Source organism: Mytilus galloprovincialis, chromosome 1 (genome assembly GCF_965363235.1).
Source record: "Mytilus galloprovincialis chromosome 1, xbMytGall1.hap1.1, whole genome shotgun sequence".
In the NCBI taxonomy this organism is placed as follows: Eukaryota; Metazoa; Mollusca; class Bivalvia; order Mytilida; family Mytilidae; genus Mytilus; species Mytilus galloprovincialis.
This window is the reverse complement of record NC_134838.1, coordinates 49,706,980-49,727,261: the sequence shown is the minus strand read 5'-3', so window position 1 is coordinate 49,727,261 and position 20,282 is coordinate 49,706,980. Positions and strand designations below refer to the sequence as shown.

Sequence of the window (20,282 nt, the reverse complement as noted above, 5' to 3'; positions counted from 1 at the left end):
AGCGCAAATGAACGGTGACCCCACTTTTTTATTTTATTTTTCTATTAACTATAAGATAAAGTTCATTTATAGAAAAATATGGAGAAATCCTATATAAATGATTTATACCCGCGAACCCCCTTAAATCACAATTACGGTAAGCAGAACAACACAAACATTTTAAGGATACTATACTAGACTCTTACTGTAAGGTTTGAATTTTTCCAGATTTGCGGCTAACCTTTTAAATTAGTATTTCAAATAGCAATCAAAGCATCGTTATTTAATATAGTACATTTTCCTACGTCATCCGAGGGTTTTTGTCCACTATCACTATGTGTCCACTCTAGATAAATATCTATGATTGATTTGATTTTGATTGATTTGATTTTCGTAAGCTTTCTATAAAGGACAGTTAAATTTTCCTTCAATATATTGAGAGAGAAAAATATATTCTAAAGATTCCTTAGTACATGCAATGTGATGCGACACCGGAGACTTCAAGCAGACTACAACATCATGTACTTTTTATGTGCTTCAAATTGCATTTATGTTCGTATAAATATATATAAAATACTTTTTTTTATTAGAACAAATTTCAAATTATTCCCCTTTATATTCAAATATAAAGAATTATAGTTTCATAGCTTTGTGTTAAAAAAAAGTATAAAAAATTTACAAAACCGAATTTCAATTGAAACAAATTGAAACAATATCGTACGGACTGCAATAGGGAGCAAAGCTGTTACAGATCCTAACATGACAGAATGTAAAACTATTCAACCGAAATAACCAGCTGCAAAATAACTTACCACCTACCTGATTTTATTTAATAATTAACTTTACTTTAACAATCAATTCGTTATTTTGAATATCTACAATAGGGCTTATAAGTAATCAATTTACATATATAGAAATAACAATTTCTTCCTATAGCGTATCTTCATTTTTCTTCCAATAAAACTGCACGTTTATATCCAATTTTCCATCCCCTGACAGCCCATAAAAACTCTTGCTGTAGTATTCAATATACAAATGCGACTTGAACGAAGCAATTTTCCGAAAAAGATGTTGATCACCTCTTAAATGATATTGTTTAAACAATTAAAAGCTTTCCTACCGACACAAAATGTATCAGAACAAAGTTTAACTCTCATTCATAGAACAAATTCGCAGATGTTGTATCATTTCTGATTAAACACGGATATAGTACCGCCTCGTGAAAGAATCATTTTTGTAAATTGAATATTTAAGCAAATTCCAACAGAATAACGATGGTTTTCATCCTTGATAACGATGTCCATTAATTTACCGTCTGGCTTAATTCTATATACTCCACTGTTCTGGACAGCAACATAAACATAACCATTGTTGTCAACTGCTAACTTCCACAGATAATCGTTATCTGGTGCGGAGTATGTATAAACTTCTGTACCATCGCTTCTTATACAACTCAGGATTTTTTGTCCGGTGTAATAGATGTTTTCAGATTTATCCAATGTCATAAACCAAGGTTTCACTTTCTCATTTTTGGTTTTTATTGACCGAATAAATCTTCCCTCAAGATCCAGAATGTTAAAGTTCCCTTCGGTTCCAACATATATGTTTTTATTTGAAGCAGCAACTCCCCCCGTCTGACTTTTCTTTACTGATACGGTTCCAGAAATTTTCTTCCTATCAAAGTCAACAAACTGTAAGACTTCTTCTTGTTTAGATGTCAGAACACCTAAGTTTTTTCCAGGGATTAAAGCAATATCCCAAGGTTGATGTTTGGTCTCAATTTGATACTTGTAATTATCTTTCTTGTCATATACTAATATTCTACCCAATCCGCTAAAGTCAACTAAGATGACTTCGTTATTATCATTTATTGTCATTCCACACATGTGTGCGGTCTTTGTGTCTAAATCTTGTTTATAAACAAATTGTGGCATACTCTGAGCTTGAACAATTGGCATTTGAGATTGACAATTTTTCTTCTGAACAAATTTTACGGCGGAGGGTACCTCGCTAAGTTCTATTGACCCGATAGAATGTATAGATTCCTGTAACTTCTGCGGATTTAGATTTATTGTAAATCTGGTCGACTTTTCTGTGATACCAGTTACTCTTTTCTCTAGATCTGTGAGATCTTGTTTGTACGCATGAACAGCAATAAATGCTTGCTTATCAGAACCATGTTTGTTCACAAGATCAAATATATCTTGTTTGTCTTTTGTACTCTTTTTGATATCTTCCGTTTCTTTTATTGTTGTCTTTGATTTTTGTATTATCTTGTCTTTTTTTAAATCTAAATCATGAAGAAGTGACTTTTCTAGAGCTTCAATATGCCTGATTGCTTCTTCTTTTACTATTCTGACAGCCGTTTTGACTGAATTTGCTTCCTTCGCGATATTTTCAATAAAATCCTGTTCGTCTTTACCAATAGTATGTGTTGTTTCTAAAACATGGTCTACAAGTTCCGTCGCATCTATAAATGACTGAGATTGTTTCGCACCTTTACATGCTATATCAACTGACATTACTTTCTGACAAGAGCGATGGCTTTCTGCAAGACATTCTTTACAAGATAGAACATCATGGTCGATACAAAAATACTCAAATGGCAAGTTATCGTGTTTAAAACAGCATTGGTCTGCGATATTTATTTGAATAGGCATTCGGTTGATATCGATGAGTTCATGATTTCGCGATATTTTCATTGAGCGATGGTTTTCTGTGCAGTCTGAACATAAAGACTCTTCACAAATTACACACCAATGAATAGAAACGTTATTTCTGTTACGTACTTTGCATGGTTCACACTTAACTTTCTCCATTTTCTAAAACAGAAAACAAAATGAAATAAAGTGGATGTTATAATTGCCTTGTAAGTGTAGTGGATGAGAATATAATTTTTGAACTCACTTCCGTATACCCGAATGTGAGTTTCAAATCACAATTGAATACCGCTTCGAATTATTTATCATGTTTGGAATTGGTTCGCTGCAATGCAAAGCAATGGTGATCAGTAAATAGTAAACTGTGTATTTAATTTACCTATTTTACAAACATTTCCGGATTTGATTACAAATAGATCTATCTTCAAAAGCAACAGTCCATTTCTAATTTATATAAAATAATAATCCTTTCAAATAAACCGGGCGCGCCTATAGTAGAAAGTTCCGCTGTTTTGCATGTATCATCCAATATGCGAATCAAGATTCAGTCAGAGTTTCATAATATATAATAGGGCATAATCCATAAAATTACAGATCACATAATATATTTTTTTTTTGTTTTAACAACATACTAATTTTATTCATCAAATATTGCTTGTTACAAAAACTATCAAGATTCCAAGCTTCTCTTGATGTACCCTGTTACACTCTACTGACTTAGACTACACATAATATATTGAGTATCTGAAGATTAGTTTTTTTGTGTAAAAAGCACACATCTTATACACGGGTGGCATTCGGTTTAACGAGAAAAATGATTGTGAAAGAATATCTAACGGTGGTCAAGTATTGCGAGACGATCGTGAAAGCTCTGGTACCGGATCGTGAAAGATATTTAATCGAGAAGACATATGAAAGGTCATTAAATAATCTAATTTAAATTACACAGACAAATTTACAACAAAATAAAACTGTCTGTCAAAATGGTTCAACATTATGATCAGTATGTGATAAAATCCAGTTTTAAAAGTGTATAGTTTTTACAAAACAACAAAAGGTAGATTGCTTCTCGACATTTCAATGACATAAAAAATGTAAACAAACATGATTTTTTCTCAAATTCGAATAAAATAAACTACTTCTATCCGAATAAGAGCATTCTATTTGAATGAATCAAATGGTTCTCATAGTTATTTTGTATAAACATAATCTGAAACTTGGTAAAAAAAAAGAAATATTTACACAAAATTGATTTTTATGATCGTGAAAGATCACGTTCCGCTTTTTTGAAGATCGTGAAAAGGATCGTGAAAGATCTGGGGTCTGTTGTTCAACTTGTAGTTATTTTAACGATTGATTAAATTTAACACAGTGATTAGTAAAATTTAACGACTCGTTTAATTTAACGACAAGTTGAACAACAGACCCCTGATGCTATAAAGACGTTCATATTATTCTTCAATCATATGATAATTAATATTTGTTATAGGTATTGAGAAAAACTAGATAGGCCAAGATCCTCAATAAATTGAAGCATTTTATGTATATTGCTATTATCCTGTAAGTTACTCCCGGCACTTGAAACTTTTGTTCAAACATAGACCTCGAAGAGGAGCCAAAAATGAATTAATACTCATAAAGACAACCCATATTATCGCTTGCTCAAGATACAAGCGGGGTAACAGGAGATTTTATTTGTACAAGTACAAATAATACAAACAAATTATTATTTGTGCATTTGTGAACAAGTTTTTTGTATAATAGTTGGCTGATTGTAGGATGAAGTTTTTATTGTCATGTGAATCACGAGTTATAGGATAACTACATTTTGTATATTAGATCCTATAATCTACATGTCCTTCAAACAGGATTCACCTGTACTCGACTTTGCCTCATTTCATGGATCAAGATTTAGTTTTGTGGTCAAGTCCGTATTGCAGATTCGTTGAGCTTTAAGATAACTCTGCTGTTATGATTGTAAGGTGTACATTTTTTACTTCTGCAAGGTTTCAAATAACATTGACATCATTATCATGCATCATTTGGCAATGTTCGTTTTATGTTGTTTGGCCTTTTATACCTGTATGCTATAGCGCCACGGTATTTGGTGTATGGTGTACATGTCTGTCTGCATGTTTCATATATGACGTCAACTGTATTTGATATATATAGATTCCTACACTGCAACAAGTGTATTACGATATTTCTCCACTCGAGACAGTTAAATTTTATTATTTAAAGCGCGAGGCTTGCCGAGCTCTTTAAATAACTAAAATTTAACTGTCGAGAGTGGAGAAATATCGTAATACACGAGTTATAGTGTAGGAATCTGTTTCTCTAATGATTTTTATCCTTCTTTTTCAAAGATTTTCAGAAATTTGTGTTCTTTATATGCGACGTCATCAGGCATGGTCGCCTTTTTTCATGACGTCACAATAGAAAAATTCAGAGGAAAACAAAACATTTAGACGTCATAATCAAATTTCGACCAATTATTTGCCGAGAACAGATTTTTCACTAGTGAGGAGAAATATTTTTCTCACACCGGTCAGGAAATGTGAAAATAGCACAAAAATTAGAGAAATAGAGATTAATACATGGCCTTTTCCATATCAGCCTGGGTATCATCCAGAGACCCCCATATCAGCCCGAGACGGAGTCGAGGTGCTGATATGGGTCTCTGGATGATACCCAGGCTGATATGGAAAAGGCCATGTATTAATCACTTTATCATATACTTCCGACAATAGTTTTATGTAAGGCAAATAAACAAACGCAATAACTAAAACAGTCAAAAACTTTATAAAGAAAATAAATTATGAATCAAATATACTATAATTGTCCAACAACAGCATCACTACCTCCTTATATATATGTATGTTAGCATTTCCTATAGAGGCATTTTGAAACATTGAAAATTTGGCAAAGTTTACGATCATTACTAATCCATGTTTGTTGTACTATAAAATGATTCATAATTGTCAATGGCATTTGTTAGCAAGTACTAAACTATCCCCATAAAAGTTCCCGTTAATTTTGACGTCGTCATAAAAAAATATCTGACGTCACAATAGAAAAGTAAACAACCGATACCGGAAACACCGGAAGTAACTTGCACGAGAGGCACTGATATGGGTTTTTTGCACGAGAGGCACTTGATATGGGTTATCAGCCCGGGTGGGAAGATATGGCTTGTGCACTTCCGCCCATTACACATATGCAAAAGCTATCATATTAATGCTAAGTATATGATAAATTGAATGATAGTAAGATGTCTATGTCCGGCTGTCTGTCAGGGTTTATATACTTTCGACCTTATTGACCAAACCTAACTTTTATATTTGTCAGTTTATAAGGTACTGTGGGGATCGGAACACCTATATTTGGTGTATGGGCTGTTTGTAGATATCTGTATGGCATGGTTCATCTGACCTTGACATCTTTTTATGAACCGTTGACAATCTTAAGCGTATTTGACACTTCTAGTAAAACCCTTGATATTACAGACGTTGAACAAATATACTATCATAACTAAAGCAGACGAGACATTTCAGCATTTGCGCTCTGGTATTTTTTAGTCTGTAGTATATAGTTATCTCTTTGGAAATCAATTCACATCTGCTACGTTGTATATAAAGACAAATAGAACTTAAGAAAGTACTGTTGCACAAAATGTTGGTTATCGTTCAATCTCAAATTGTACATGAAAAATGCTGGTTTTGCTGTAAGTTTTTGGTTGATGGTTAATATTTTGGTTTAAACGTTGCATACCCATATTATTGGCTAAATAGTGGCGGTCTGCCTGAATTGTACTAGACCGATTCTCAGGGCTGAATTTGTCACACTGATTTAGACACGTTTTTAGTTGTTGTTTTTTTTAACTTTCGATGTAAAGTGTTGAATTAAAAAAAATAATAGCTTTAATGTTCATTCTTATCAAAATAGTTACAGGTTTCAACCAGTTGCAGGTATATAAAATGGTAAAAGAAATATTGATTTTTTTATTACTTGTATTAAGTCTGGTCACGCATTATCTTTCACGATCAAAATATAATGCGTTGTCTGATCTTTCACGATCAAGTTTGATGAAAATTCAACAAAATTCAAGGTTTTCGTAAACAAATTAACGCTTTTAAGGGAGGAACATACTTTTAATTTACTGTACTATCAGATACACCAAAGATTAAATTTCAACTATATCAAGATATATTGAAATATGACCATTATAGGTACAAATAGCGTGTTTTTACTAATTATTTCCATAGACATGCATTGCGCCTTTTGTGTTTTTTCGTAAAGTACTGCATATTTTCTTTGTCTTATTGCACAGTAATGTTGAGGAAGTTGAACAATTTGACAGACATAATTTTTTGTTCCGATTCGTTCCGCGTTTTGAAAATTAAGCGATTTTTTCACAGATTCTGACATAGAATTTACATAAAAATTCTTTCACGATCCGGTACCAGAGCTTTCACGATCGTCTAGCAATACTTGACCACCGTTAGATATTCTTTCACGATCATTTCTCTCGTTAAACCGAATGACACCCGTGTTATAGTACATACAGTGAACATTCACGAGTATAACGTTTAAACTGATTTGACAAGTTAATGCCAAATTGGAAAAGTAAAAAGTTGAAAAATCATGTTTGTCATTGTTTCTAACTTAAAAATTACTTATCGTTTACTATACTGAGCTTCAGTGCATCGAAAAATATTGTCAGGTGATCAAAAACAAGAGAAATATCAACATGATCAACATGATCAAACAGGAGTTTGAAAATCGAAAATCAAAAGTCCTTTAAAATCAGAAAATATTGGCGTAATTAGTCTCTTGTAATTACTTAATATTAAATTCATAGTTTTTACAAGTATATATCACCTGTTGGGTGTCAAATAACAGAACCAACTTAGTCTGAGGTTCAAAGTCTATTACATTTAAACCCAACCCATAGATATGTGTGTTTACTTGTAATAATAATTTATTCATCTATAGCGGCTTAGTTGATGAAAACGAATAATGTCACAAATAAAACTGACAATATATAATCATTATTGTGTGGTATGACATAGATATTTATTTAAAGTTATCAAACTTACCTAGTAAGCTTTATCAATTTTAAATATGGCTACCAGGAAGGAAAAAAACAACAAACCTATCACGGTCGATCATGTCTAAATATAGAAAGACATATATACTAAGTATTGCCAAGTTGTCGTTTGGTTCATGTTTCGATTATCGTATTAATCCGGTGAATTAAGCAAATTTTCTTTGTGTAATTGAATAAGCAGTCACATAAATGAAAATCATATAAAAAGTCTTCAAAAATATATCATTAAAATGGGATAAGTTCCTGTGTAACAATATTATTCACTTTTTCAACAACAACCAGATGCTCCGCAGGGCGCAGCTTTATACGACCGCATAGGTTGAACCCTGAACGGTTGGGGCAAGTATGGACACAACATTCAAGGTGGATTCAGCTCTAAATTTGGATTGAGATTAAATAGTTGACACAGCATAGGTTTTGGACACAGAATGAATGTGGTCTAATGAACTTAAAATTTTTTTTTTGAAATTTTCGCTTTTTATTTATGAAATCTGAAATGAGAAAAATTTCTTGCTATTGCTCAATACTGTGCAATTGAACATTTTTTGCTATTGCACAATACTGTGCAATTGAAGATTTCTTGCTATTGCTGAATACTGTGCAATTGAAAATGTCTTGCTATTGCACAATACTTAATATAATAATTTTGGATCCTGATTTGAACCAACTTGAAAACTGGGCCCATAATCAAAAATCTAAGTACATGATTAAATTCAGCATATCAAAAAAGCAAAAGAATTCAATTTTTATTAAAATCAAACTTAGTTTAATTTTGGACCCTTTGGTATTTAATGTAGACCAATTTGAAAACGGGACTAAAAATTAAGAATCTACATACACAGTTAGATTTGGCATATCAAAGAATCCCAATTACTCAATTTTTGATGAAATCAAACAAAGTTTAATTTTGGACCCCGATTTGGACCAACTTCAAAACTGGGCCAATAATAAACAATCTAAGTTCATTTTTAGATTCAGCATATCAAAGAACCCCAAGGATTCAATTTTTGTTAAAATCAAACTTAGTTTAATTTTGGACCCTTTGGATCTTAATGTAGACCAATTGGAAAACGGGACCAAAAATTAAGAATCTACATACACAGTTAGATCCGTCATATCAAAGAACCCTAATTATTCAATTTTTGATGAAATCAAACAAAGTTCAATTTTGGACCCTTTGGGCCCCTTATTCCTAAAAACCTGTTGGGACCAAAACTCCCAATCAAACCCAACCTTCCTTTTATGGTCATAAACCTTGTGTTTAAATTTCAAAGATTTCTATTTACTTATACTAAATTATGGTGCGAAAACCAAGAATAATGCTTACTTGGGCCCCTTTTTGGCCCCTAATTCCTAAACTGTTCAGACCTCAACTACCAAAATCAATCCCAACCTTCCTTTTGTGGTCATAAACCTTGTGTTTAAATTTCATTGATTTCTATTTACTTATACTAAAGTTATTGTGCGAAAACCAAGTATAATGCTTTTTTGGGCCCTTTTTTGGCCCCTAATTCCTAAACTGTTCGAACTAAAACTCCTAAAATCAATCCCAACCTTTCTTTTGTGGTCATAAACCTTGTGTCAAAATTTCATAGATTTCTATTTACTTAAACTAAAGTTATAGTGCGAAAACCAAGAAAATGCTTATTTGGGCCCTTTTTGGCCCCTAATTCCTAAAATTTTTGGACCAAAACTCCCAAAATCAATCCCAACCTTCCTTTTGTGGTTATAAACCTTGTGTTATAATTTCATAGATTTCTATTCACTTTTACTAAAGTTAGAGTGCGAAAACTAAAAGAATCGGACGACGACGACGACGACGACGACGCAGGACGACGACGCCAACGTGATAGCAATATACGACGAAAAATTAAAGTTTTTGCGGTCGTATAAAAATATATGAGGGGGGCAAGGGGGTCCCAATAACAGCAAAACAGCAAATTGGTTTGGCTTATAACAAATTACAAGGAATTGGAAATGGACAAAAACAGATAACTGACAGTAAATGAAATGTTAAAATAAGTCGAGTCCTTGACAAATCCAGTATTTCTTATTTAATACGGGTATAATCCTTTGTAATGAATGCCATTTTCTATGAACATGGTTTTTAGAATTATGTATCTACAGTGGAGATCACTTCTAACCTCTCATTAAATCTGTCAGGAGAACTGTTCTAGAACAGTACGTAGAACTGTCAGCCTGACACCTTTTAGTCAGTTCTAGGTTAGAACTGTTCTAGCTAGAACTGATTTGGTCAGTTCTACCTAGAACTGATTTGGACAGTTCTACCTAGAACTGATCCTGACAGTTCTACCCTAGAACTGATCCTGACAGTTCTAGCTAGAACTGACCAGATATTTGGTCAGTTCTACTTCTAGAACAGTTCTACGGTTAGAATTGATTTCTAATTCTACGGCTAGAATTGATTTTTATAAATTCTACGGCCAGAATTGATTTATAAATTCTACGGCTAAAATTGATTTATAAATTTTACGGCTAAAATTGATTTATAAATTCTACGGCTAAAATTGATTTATAAATTCTACGGCTTAAATTGATTTTTATAAATTTTACGGCCAGAATTGATTTATAAATTCTACGGCTAAAATTGATTTATAAATTAATTCTACGGCTAGAGTTGATTTGTAAGTTTTAAGAACACTTTGCCTTAATATACAGGGTTGGGTAAAAAAGCGATTTAAATTATATAGAGTTTTGCTATTTTGCCGGTTTTATTTCAGATTTATAATCGGCAAGACTAAGGCAGCAACCATTTGATTTTCGGGGGGGGGGGGGGGGGGGGAGTAAAAAAAGTTTGCTTCCAGTTTTTGGCGAAAAAAATAATTTGTTTTGGACCCTGAGAAAAAAAAATTGTTTCTTTCATCCTCAGCTGGCACTATATGTAATGCTAAAATTGAAAGAAAAAAATTGTTTTCGGTTTGCCACTAAAAAAATAGATTGTTCTTCGCCGAAGTCGAAAAAAAAAGTTTGTACAGCCCCCCCCCCTCCCCCCCCCCCCCAATGTTCCACCTTTGAACACCTATGTCAACTGTTCTGAATGTTAACATCTGGTGTTCTGGATCTTAACATTTCTGGTTTTAAACATGTTATGTATGTTCAAAAAGTGTTACATGGCTGTTGAACGCGTCGACGTATTAAGATTTTGAACATTCGGACACGTTAAATTGTTGAACACTAATGTTAAGGTCTCTAACATCAAGTGTTCAAAAATGAAACACAAAGGCATTAAAAACTGAACACCACACATTCAATTGATGAACACTAGTGTAAACATTTGGAACAGCATTACACGTTCATAAAGTTTTACAAAAAAAGCGTTCAAGCAGTGTTCTATTCATTAACACTTAAATTTACAGTGTATGTAGTGAACATTCACGAGTATAACGTATAAACTGATATGACAAGTTAATGCCAAATTGGAAAAGTAAAAAGTTGAAAAATCATGTTTGTCATTGTTTCTAACTTAAAAATTACTAATCGTTTACTATACTGAGCTTCAGCGCATCGAAAAATATTGTCAGGTGATAAAAAAAAAAGAGAATATCAACATAATCAACATGATCAAAATCAAAAGTCCTTTAATATTAAATTCATAGTTCTTACAAGTATATGTTGAAAATGGATGTAATGGTGTATCACCTGTTGGGTGTCAAATAACAGAACCAACTTAGTCTAAGGTTCAAAGTCTATTACATTTAAACCCAACCCATAGATATGTGTGTTTACTTGTATGGTGAATAATAATTTATTCATCTATATAGAATCTATAGCGGCTTAGTTGATGAAAACGAATAATGTCACAGATAAAACTGACAATATATAATCATTATTGTGTGGTATGACATAGATAATTATTTAAAGTTATCAAACTTACCTAGTAAGCTTTATCAATTTTAAATATGGCTACCAGGAAAGAAAAACAACAAACCTACCAGTTGTCATGTAGGTGGTCGATCATGTCTAAATATAGAAAGATATATACTAAGTGTTGCCAAGTGATATATACTTCCAAGTAAAATCAGGAGTAAGACAAGGCTGTGTCATGTCATCGACACTCTTCATTATAGTCATTGACTGGATAATGAGACAAACAACAGCTAATACACCAAGAGGCATAAGATGGGGCACTTTCACCACTTTGGAAGACCTAGCTTTTGCTGATGACTTAGCATTAATGTCTCACACACACCAACATATTCAAGATAAGACCTCAGAGTTAGAAAAATATTCAGGACAGATAGGGCTGAAAATCAACGTAAAGAAAACTGAAGTCATGACACTTAATGTAAACAACCCAGGGTCAGTATTGCTGGATGGAAAAACATTACCACTTGTTGATACCTTCACATACCTTGGCAGCACTGTTACTACCAATGGTGGCGCAGAATGTGACATCAAAAGAAGACTATCAAAGGCAAGGTCAGCTCTTTACAATCTGCAAGCTGTATGGAGATCTGGTCAATATACCATCCGGACCAAACTCAAACTTTACAGCAGCTGTGTCTTGCCTGTACTTTTGTATGGTTCAGAATGTTGGAGGATGACAGAACAAGATCAAAACAAGCTGTCCGTATTCCATACTAAAAGTCTAAGAAGGATTCTGCGAATCTTTTGGCCACAGAAAATTTCAAACGAGGACCTCTTCATCAGATGCCAACAACAAGATATAGCCACAAAAATAATGAGAAGACGCTGGAGGTGGATTGGGCATGTCCTGCGGAAAGACCAGGAGGATATCACAAAGACAGCACTCCACTGGACCCCAGAAGGTAAAAGAAAGAGAGGAAGACCCAAAATGACATGGAGAAGGACTGTAGAGGCAGAGGCTAGTAAATACCAACAGACATGGGGCACACTACAGAAAACTGCCAACGACAGACAAAAGTGGAAAATCTTCGTTACTGCCCTACACGCCAATGGCGTACAAGGGCAGTAAGTAAGTAAGTAAGTTGCCAAGTTGTTGTTTGGTTCATGTTTCGATTATCGTATAAATCCGGTGAAATAAACAAATTTTCATATCATTAAATGGTATAAGTTCCTGTGTAACAATATAATTCACTTTTTCAACAACTAAAATATATCTAATATGAAAATTTGACAGATTTTGAAACGTTTGTGACGTCACATGCCAAATTACGTCATTCAATAAATTGCGTCTTTGAGTGGGGGGGTGAAATCTGAAGAAAATTGCATAAATTAAAACTGAATTTATGTAAAAATGTAATAAAAAAAGAGTAGAGGTGTGATAAAGAGTACAATAAAGGGTATGATAAAGTGTTCGCATCAAAGTTACGCGATATGGATTAAAAAGCAGGTTATTTATCAAATATTCAAAAGTACTGTATTTCATATATCTAAAATACTAAAATGACGAGGTCAAATTTGTCAGCCGTCATCAGGTAAAAACGGCAAATCAAAGAATTCAACTTTATATATATAGCTAATATAGGACATTGGTGTTGATTAAAAATTACACCACTCCAGACCCTTTTGCAGTCCGCATAATTAATATTGCCAATAATTAACAAGTTCCGGGTCGAATCCGATACCGATACCAATAGTATATTCACCTGTTACCTATTACCTTATCTGTACGTTCCGCATCTAACAGGCGCACCACCATCCGGTGTATTTAGGATTTTGCTATATACACGGGTCATAACCACAGAGTTGACACTACTAAATTCAACCATTGTATTTCTTTGTGCAATCGTAGAAATTAATGTTTTTTTATTTGATCAAAAATTTACAGCTCCGAAAAAGATAAATTTGGTTGATATTAAACAGTAACCCAACGACACAAAATGTGATTGAAAGTTTATTTACGAATCATATCATTAAAATAATGACTTGTATAAAAAGTTACGGTTACATGTATATCCAACTAAAAGTATGTGAAAATGTGCTACTGACTGGCGGAATCACTGTTGGGTAAACTAGGTAGATAAAAAAAAAACATTATAGGGAACCTCAGTACGTATTATCGTTAACCTAACGATAACAGCTGATAATATGATAAATCAGAAAGGATGGTTAAAGGGAGACATTTTGTGAATACGAACAAAATTGCTAAGCAGTAGCGAACGAAAGTTGCACATTGTCAAATAAATGAGGAATACAATTGTTTGAAATCTAAGCTTTTCCCGTTGGTTTTCCCGTTTGAATGGGTTTACACTAGTAATTTCGGGGCCCTTTAAAGCTTTTTGTTCGGTGTGAGCCAAGGCTCCGTGTTGAAGGCCGTAAATTGACCTATAATGGTTTACTTTTATAAATTGTTATTTGGATGGAGAGTTGTCTCATTGGCACTCACTCCACATCTTCCTATATCTTTTTACATTTTTTACTGTTATGTAAGAGGCCAAATATGATGTCGTTGTGGTTAAATAGACAGATATTTCTCCTGTAAAATGATACTTATTATTAGAATCAAACTGACAGTATGATATGGTCAAAAACATATGTTTGGCAACAATCCAAACAAGTAAGAAGCTTTCTGTCACAATTTATGTCAGAGGAATACCGTTCACAAAGCGGCATTTTGATAAAATAGTATAAAAATAGTAAAAGTCCAATAACCTCATTGAAAAAATGATTGAATCAAAATCACGGACTAATATGGTAAACTAGTTTATTCACAAAGCAGAATAGTCTAAAATAGCACCAGTCCCATAAATCTCATAAAAAAATTATATCAAAAGGAAGACGATATAATATGATCAGTTACATAGCCTATTATACAGGCAAACAACCGTACCAAGTATTAACACTTTCTGTCGAATGGTCTGGAAGTGTATTTTTTACAATACTCCAAACAATTATCAAAGTAGCATAGCTCCCCTAAAACAGTGAAATCAAACTGGCGATATAGTATGGCCCCAAATTCATAAACAGTTTGTGCCATAACCCCCAAAATCAATCCCAACCTTTCTTGTTTGGTATGGAACCTTGTGGTACAATTTCAGAAAGATCCATACACTTATACACAATTAATAGTCTGGAATCTAGGAAAATACTTATTTGACCCCTTTTGGGCTCCTTGTTCCTAAACTGTTGGGACCACAACCCCAAAATCAATCCCAATCTTCCTTTTGTGGGTTCAAACCTTGTATTTAAATTTCACAGCGATCCATTCACTTAAAGTAAAGAATGTGAAGATATTAAAACGACCAGTAATCCTGCTTAGTATTAAGTTTTCAAGAGAAATAGAGAAATATCTATCATTAATTTGTTTTTTGTTAGGACTATTCAATTTTGGTTCAATATATTAAAAAAGGAAACTAAAAATTCTAAAGATTCCTTATTTTATGCGATACCAGAGACTGCAAGCAGAATACTACTACATCGTGCACTTTTCAAATGATTATAACTGCTTGTATATTCGTCTGAATAAAGATGAAAATTATTGTTTACTTGAACAGATTTTACATTATTTCGCTCTTTACTTATGTATTTCGTATAGTATAATAGCTTTATGTGTTGAAACATTATAATACAAAAAATAACGGACTGCAAATTGCCAATGAGACAAATATCACACACTGACAAAATGAATACAGGTCATAGTGCGGCCTTCAACAATGAACTAAAATCCATACTGTACAGTCAGCTATAAAAAGGCCCCAAATGACAAAATATAAAGCCATTTCATCGATAAAGCCAACGGTCAAAAATATGTATCTCAATTTCAATAAAGATTGCAAAACATTTAAATTTTAATATGATCTGGGTAATTGACCTATTTGTTTTAAAAAATGAGTAAGGCCGTAATATTTCAATGACCACCTACTGGACTTTATTTGATAACAACTGTTCTTGGAAATTAAAGTTAATGATGGTATTATCATCAGTTTGAATATTTACAACAATAATCAATATATGTGGGTAGAAAAACATATATTTTTCTCCAAACTACAACATGTTAAACCAATATCCCATCCATTGACAGATGGTGAAAATCCATGCTGAAGTATTCTGTATGCAAATTTCATTAGAGGGAGGCTATTTCCCGAAAAGATGTTTGTCACCTCTTGAATGTTGTTGTCCAACATATCAAAAGCTTAGCTGTTGACCCAAAATGCAAAGGAAAATGTTATACATGTATTAAACACTTTCGCAGACTTTGTATTATTTCTGATTAAACACGGATACGGTATTGCCTTGCGAAAGGATCATTTTTGTGAACTGAATGTTAAAGCAAATTCCAGCACAATATTTGTTATCCTTGAATATGATATCCATGAATGTACCATCTGGCTTCATTCTATATACACCTTTCATGTTAACAGCGACATAAACGTAACCATTGCTGTCAACTGCTAAATTACACAGAGTATCGTCATCTGGTGCGGAGTATGTGTAAACTTCTGTACCATCGCTTTTAATACAACTCAGAATTTTCCTGTAGGAATAATAAATGTTTTCAGATTTATCCAAAATATTGAACCAAGGTGTTACTTTCTCATTTTTGGTTTTAATTGACCGAATAATTCTTCCCTCAAGATCCAGAATGTTAATGTTCCCTTTGGTTCCAACATATATGTTTTCATTTGAAGCAGCAACGCCGCCCTGTCTACTTTCCTTTACTGACACTGTTCCAGAAATGATTTTCTTGTCAAAGTTAACAAACTCCAAGACGTCTTCAAGATAAGATGTCAGAACACCTAAGTTTTTTCCAGGGATTAGAGCAATATCCCAAGGTTGATGTTTGGTCTTAATTTGATACTTGTAATTATCATTTTTGTCATATACTAATATTCTACCCAATCCGCTAAAGTCAACTAAGATGACTTCGTTATTATTATTTATTGTCATTCCGTAAATGCGTGCGTTCTTTTTGTCTAAATCTCGTTTATATACAAATTGTGGCAAACTATGAGCTTGAACAATTGGCATTTGAGATTGACATTTTTTCTTCTGAACAAATTTTACGTTGGAGGGTACTTCGCTAAGTTCTATTGACCCGATAGAATGTATAGATTCCTGTAACTTCTGCGGATTTAGATTTATTGTAAATCTGGTCGACTTTTCTGTGATACCAGTTACTCTTTCCTCCAGATCTGTGAGATCTTGTTTGTACGCATGAGCAGCAATAAATGCTTGCTTTTCAGAACCATGTTTGTTCACAAGATCAAATATATCTTGTTTGTCTTTTGTACTCTCTTTGATATCTTCCGTTTCTTTTATTGTTGTCTTTGATTTTTGTATTATCTTGTCTGTTTTTAAATCTAAATCATGAAGAAGTGACTTTTCTAGAGCTTCAATATGCCTGATTGCTTCTTCTTTTACTATCCTGACAGCCAGGGTTTCCCCTTGGTCAATTACCTTTTTCGCCACCTCTTTCGCCAAAACAATATATTTTTCGCCACTTTATTATTTTTTTCGCCAAATAACATAAATATATTTTTCGTTTAAAATTTATCTTTTTTTTCTACCCACCCCCACTAAATGAGGGTGCCACTATACTTTTTATAATAAAGAAGATATAAGTCCTGGAATATAACAAAATTAATGGACATGTTTTTGATCATATAATACCAGTATAGTTCGTAGGGAAAGTTTCTTTAAAAGAAAAATACTGATGTGCTCTTTTGTACTAAGAAACTCAGAAGTGGTTTTTACAACAAAACAAAAGCTTTCATCACATAAAATTGATCCCTCATTTCATGTGTAGTCATTATATTGAAGGGTTACTCTCCTTCGAGGGGTTGTTCCCAAACTTTTGGATATATTTCTTCATAACGAAAGTTTTCTTTTCTTGATCATCGTAAATCAATAAGTTGAGACGTACTATGCTTGAAACACGTGTGTCACTCAAACGACTTTAAAGTAGTCTCCCTAATCAATAAACTATATTTAAGTCAAAGGATAATTAAAGTTTAAATTCGGAGATTTTTCTTGCTTTTGAACATTTTTCGTCACAACAGCTTTCTTTTCTAAATTATCTTTAAAAGGAGAGGAGACGTCAAAAGTTTGCTTCAAACACGTGCGTCGCAAAGTGGTAAATAAATTCTGTATGTGACATTTAGCGGAAGCCATTTAACCATATCATTTTGTCAAACAATTCAATCAACACCTTTATTAATTAGTCCTTTGTTGTCGATAGTTATAAAATGCAATCAGCTGATTATTGATTTTCTGTTCAAATCTTAATGAGGTCAAGGTGAATTCCGAGTATTGTCTGATAAAGTCCGAGAAACTTGAAAAAAGTAAATAAACAAGATGGAGGAAAATAAATCGTTATATATATTTCTTTCGCCAAATTCTTTCGCAAATGACGAATTTTTATCGCCACAATTATTATTTTTTCGCAAATTGCGAAAATGGCGACCGCCAGCGGAAACCCTGCTGACAGCCGTTTTGACTGAATTAGCTTCCTTCACGATATTTTCAATAAAATCCTGTTCGTCTTTACCAATAGTATGTGTTGTTTCTAAAACATGGTCTACAAGTTCCGTCGCATCTATAAATGACTGAGATTGTTTCGCACCTTTACATGCTATATCAACTGACATTACTTTCTGACAAGAGCGATGGCTTTCTGCAAGACATTCTTTACAAGATAGAACATCATGGTCGATACAAAAATACTCAAATGGCAAGTTATCGTGTTTAAAACAGCATTGGTCTGCGATATTTGTTTGAATAGGCATTCGGTTGATATCGATTAGTTCATGATTTCGCGATATTTTCATGGAGCGATGGTTTTCTGTGCAGTCTGAACATAAAGACTCTTCACAATTACACACCAATGAATAGAAACGTTATTTCTGTTACGTACTTTGCATGGTTCACACTTAACTTTCTCCATTTTCTAAAACAGAAAACAAAATGAAATAAAGTGGATGTTAAAATTGCAGAATTATTTATCGTTTGGAATTGGTTCGCTGCAATGCAGACCAATGGTGATCACTTAGTCTAAATAGTAAACTGTGTACTTAATTTACTTTAATTTACAAACATTTCCGGCTTTGATTACAAATAGATCTACCTTCAAAGGCAACAGCCCATTTCCAATTAATATTAATCAAATAATACCTTTAAATCAAACGGTGCGCCTAAAGTAGAAGGTCCGCTGTTTCGCATGTACCACCAAATATGCGAATCAAGATTCAGTCAGAGTTTCTTAATCTATAACTAGAACACACCCGTGATATCACGGGTCCGTGACTGAATTAAAGTATATAACTATGCGCAAGCCTTATTTTAGTATTAGTATTGTCATCTGATAAAGTCATGCCGATTATATTAAGATACACAGTTTTTCTCTGCTTTCAAGTCTTTCTGTTTGAACCCGTCGAACTGAAACAATAATATTAATTATTTGGAAAACAAAAGGTCCTGGAATGAAGTATTTTTTAATCAACAGCATTGTCCTATATAAGTTATAAATAAAGTTGAATTCTTTGCTTCGCTGTTTTACGTCATGCCCACTAACAAATTGAAAACTGTACCTATACGCCTTATTTTTAGTCCAGATTTTTAGTTTTCGTATTGTTATCTTAGAAAGTCTTACTTAAAAATACTTCAATAGGTAACAATTCGTACAATTTAGTAGTGTCAACCCTGTGGTTATGACCCGTGTATATAGCATATTAATCCTGAATACAACGTTTGGTGGTGCGCCTGTCAGATGCGGAACGTACAGATAAGGTAATAGGTAACAGGTGAATATACTATTGGTATCGGTAGCGAACTCGACCCGGAACTTCTTAATTATTGGCAATATTAATTACGTGGAAAACAAAAGGGCCTGGAGTGGTGTAATTTTAAATCTACACCTTTGTACTATATTAGTTATATATAAAGTTGAATTCTGTGATTCGTCGTTTTTACGTGATGACGGCTGACAAATTGGACCTCGTAATTTTAGTATTATAGATAGGGCATAATCGATAAAATTACAGATCACATAATATATTTTTTTTTAACAACATAATTTTATTCATCAAATATTGCTTGTTACAAAAACTATCAAGATTCCAAGCTTCTCTTGATGTACACTGTTACACTCCACTGACTACCCATAATATATTGGGTATCTGAAGATTAATTTTTTTGAGTAAAAAGCACACATCTCATACACGGGTGTCATTCGGTTTAACAAGAAAAATGATCGTGAAAGAATATCTAACGGTGGTCAAGTATTGCGAGACGATCGTGAAAGCTCTGGTACCGGATCGTGAAAGATATTTAATCGAGAAGACATATGAAAGGTCATTAAATAATCTAATTTAACTTATTATTACACAGACAAATTTACAACAAAATAAAACTGTCTGTCAAAATGGTTTAACATTATGATCAGTATGTGATAAAATTCAGTTTTAAAAGTATATAGTTTTTACAAAACAACAAAAGGCAGGTTGCTTCTCGACATTTCAATGACATAAAAAAAAAATGTAAACAAACATGATTTTTTCACAAATTCGAATAAAATAAACTACTTCTATCCGAATAAGAGCATTCTATTTGAATGAATCAAATGGTTCTCATAGTTATTTTGTATAAACATA

General features: G+C 33.1%; 1 long non-coding RNA gene across 1 annotated transcript; it reads right to left on the bottom strand.

The window, feature by feature from the left end:
- Nucleotides 1-794: 794 nt before the first annotated feature.
- On the bottom strand, nucleotides 795-7,801 carry LOC143077269 (uncharacterized). Its single transcript, XR_012978939.1, has 2 exons — nucleotides 7,739-7,801; nucleotides 795-2,801 (listed from the first exon to the last, which is right to left on the bottom strand). It is a non-coding gene; the product is annotated as an uncharacterized LOC143077269 (long non-coding RNA).
- Nucleotides 7,802-20,282: the final 12,481 nt, after the last annotated feature.